Source organism: Neofelis nebulosa, chromosome 1 (assembly GCF_028018385.1).
Source record: "Neofelis nebulosa isolate mNeoNeb1 chromosome 1, mNeoNeb1.pri, whole genome shotgun sequence".
NCBI lineage: Eukaryota > Metazoa > Chordata > Mammalia > Carnivora > Felidae > Neofelis > Neofelis nebulosa.
The window spans coordinates 188,654,375-188,657,921 of NC_080782.1; positions in this window are offsets into that span (position 1 = coordinate 188,654,375).

Below are 3,547 nucleotides of genomic sequence, written 5' to 3' on the forward strand. Positions count from 1 at the left end.
CACTACATCTCTGTTTCAAGAAGAATGCTTCAGTCTTCAATTATTGTATTCATTTCTCTTTTCTAGTGCTTGATTATTCACTTGATTTTAAGGCCCAGTATTTTCTTGAAAAATCACAAAAGAATAAGACATTATCCACACTTCAAATGGCTCAGAGATAGTTACCTAATTACAGTAATAGTAGCAGGAGGAGTATGGAGAGAGAGAGCACAACTTTTGCAGCACATACTATATGGCAGGCATTTTGTTCAGATTTACGAATACTCTTTTATATACCCTTCATAAGTAAGTGATGTGTTACTTTTATAAATGTAGAAATGTAGAAACTAAGAGAATAAAGGGTAAGCACCTTCCTCAAATTGTAGACCTAGTATTTGTGGCCCTAAATTTTGATAGCACACCCACTCAATGGCAAAAATAAGAAAAATGTGTAAGAAAGAGGCTGTGTTCACAGTATTTCATATATTTTCTACTTCTATTTTTCTTTTTTTTTCTTTATTTGATCTTATGTTGAATAATTCATAAATACTCGTTTAACCCATACATGATCTTTAACATCTTTTTTAAGGAGCTTTATAATTATTAGTCATAACCTTTAACTTGATAACTCTGATTAATATATCATTTATATTTTTAATCTGCATAAGTTTTATGTATACTGAATCAACATATTGTGAGATATGCAGCTTACTTGTGCCTAATTAAATAGGGTATAGGAATAGATACAGAAACAAAAATCACAAAAAATACAAGTGGGTTTTTAAAATATATTTTTTTAATGTTTATTTATGTATTTAGAGAGAGTGCAAGTAGGTGAGGGGCAGAGAGAGGTGGGGGGGGAGAGAGAATCCCATGTAGGCTCCGCACTGTCATTGCAGAGCCTGATGTGGGGCTCAATCTCATGAACCAAGAGATCATAACCTGAGCCTAAATCAAGAGTTGGCCATTTAACTGACTGAGCCACCCAGGTGCCCCAAAATAAAAGTGGTTTTAAAGAATTACTACAATAAAAGCCACATGTTGAAAGTAATCGTATAAAATAATGGAAGCCCTAAGAAAATTTCAGCTTTTAAACTGTTCCTCTACCTGATTAAACTTACCATCAACTCTATTGTGAGACTTAACCAATGTTGACATAATAGGTTCAGATGAGACAATAGGCATCAGTTTTGAATTCATGAAGAAGGGTATTTAAATATGAACTTGACTCCAATATCTTTAACAATGGGAGTCTTTGGTAAAGGATTTTTTTTTTTTTTGGAAAACAACTAGGATTACAGGACTGGTGCTTTTATAATACTGCCCCAGGTCATTTTTCAGGGGTATTAATCTTGGGATGAAAGGCAGGAGAAGTTACAGGCTTCTTTTAAGAATGTGTTATCAACTGTATTTGGGAGGTAAGAATTTGAACTCCTTGACAGAGATATTTCAGACACCGGCCTCTTTTATATCTACTCTTTGTGGCACTTATATTTAGAGTCTTTTAAAGCAGTGTAAAGGTTTTGTTTTTATTTATTTCCTCTTTTCTAAAACTTTTTCAGTTGGAGTATTTATTTAGCCAATTCACTATACTGAACTGGCTGTAATATTTGCGTTTGTCCATCATCTTACCATTTCTCTTACCTGTTCGGTTTTCTTTTTCTTCTTCTCTTCTTATGAATGAATCCAGCATGTTTTTACTTATTAATCTCTCCTTTCATTTGCTTGTTCATTACATATTCATTTAATTCTTTTTATTTGTTCTAGAATCACAATGCTCATATAGGACTTGTGAAAATCTTTCCTAGAATTATGTTTCTTTTTTCCATAATGCAAAGTCCTTCCAATACATGGTAGGCAATTAATACCTATCATATTTTGCTGTATTATTGTCATGTAATTAAATTCTGTATAGGTGTTGTCTATAAATAAACATTGTTATTGATTTAAACAGTCAATATTTATTTAGAATTACACAATTGCACCTCATGGTGTTCTTTGTTCTTTCTTGAATTACTGTATTTCCATATGCGATCATTCTCTTTCTCTCTGAAAATAAAATAGGTTTGATTTTTATATTTGATGAAAATCTCCTGGGAATAATTTCTATTATTTTTAGTTTGTATAAAATCCAAACTTTTATTTTAAATAATCTTTTTCTTGGCTATAGATTTCAAGCTGTTAAGTTTTCTGTTGTTGTTTTTCTGAACTTTAAAGGTATAATTTTATTTTTCTCTTGGTTTCTGCCATTTCTGCTATTAATCTAAGTTATCAATGTTTTTTTTGCTCTATTTTTTTATTCCTTCAATTTTATCAATGCTCTGGTGTAATTTTCTTCATATTTTTTTAAGGTTTCACTGAGCTTTGAAAATTAATGTTTTATTATTTTCATCATTTTCAAGATATTTTCACATATTTTTTGTAAAATTGCTATTAAGCCAGTCTACGCCCTCACCCACTAGGATTCTAGTTATATGTACATTAAACCTTTGTTAACACTGTATATCAAATATCTATTTTTTTCCTGCATTTTGCTTCTTTTATATATTTCAGTTTTCATATATTCTAATGACTATCTTTAGTTTTTCTAATCCTTTCTTCTGTTATGACAAATCTGTTATTAAATCAATACATTAGTTTTTTAATGAACAATAAAATTGCATAAATTTAACGTATACAACATGATGATTTAATATACATATACAAAATGAAGTGATTACTATAGTCAAGCTAATTAATGTCTTTCTCTCACATGGTTACTAATTTCTTGCGCGTGATGAAATCCACTCTCTTACTAAATTTTTTATATTCAACATAGTTTTATTAATTATAGTCTCCAATGCTTTATGTTAGATCTGTAGACTTATTAATCCTACATAATTGTAACTTTGTACCCTTTGATAAACATTTCCCCATTTTTCCTACCTCCTCACCTAGTAGGCACCATTCTTAATTTTACTTGTATTTTCTATTCTAAATTTTCTATGTGACTCTTTCATGTCCCTTTTCATTATCTTATAAGCTTCTCAATTCACTGTATTTCCTTGGACACGTTTCTCAACTTTTTAAGAGACTCTCTGATATATCCAATATTTAGATGGCCTTGGTTGTTTTTGTTTGTTGCTGTTTTTTCTTAGTTTTATTGTCTATGTCTTCTGTTTTCCATCATTCGGTCTTCTCTTTTGGCGTTCCTGGTGAGTTTTAATTGACTGCTGTATTTTGCATATAAACAGTTATTAATTCTTAGGTTTTAGTAGATGATAGAATCTTGGAAAATCATCATGATGAGATTGAATGTAGTGTTTCATGATTTGTTAAAATTGACTTGTATTGGCCAATTTATTTCCAAAAAAAAAAAAAAATCTCTGATCTTCTGCAACCCTTCTATATTCTCATCTGAAAGAAAGTTTCTAGAATTACCAGAGATCCTGGAAATTGCCATCTCTAAATTCTAAATTTAGAGCTCTAAATTCTGCCTTTTCAGAATGTCAAAATTGCTGAAATCTGTGCTCAGGGTTTAACCTCCAAGATGTTTTTGTTTGCTTCTTTTCTTTTTAATTTAATGTAA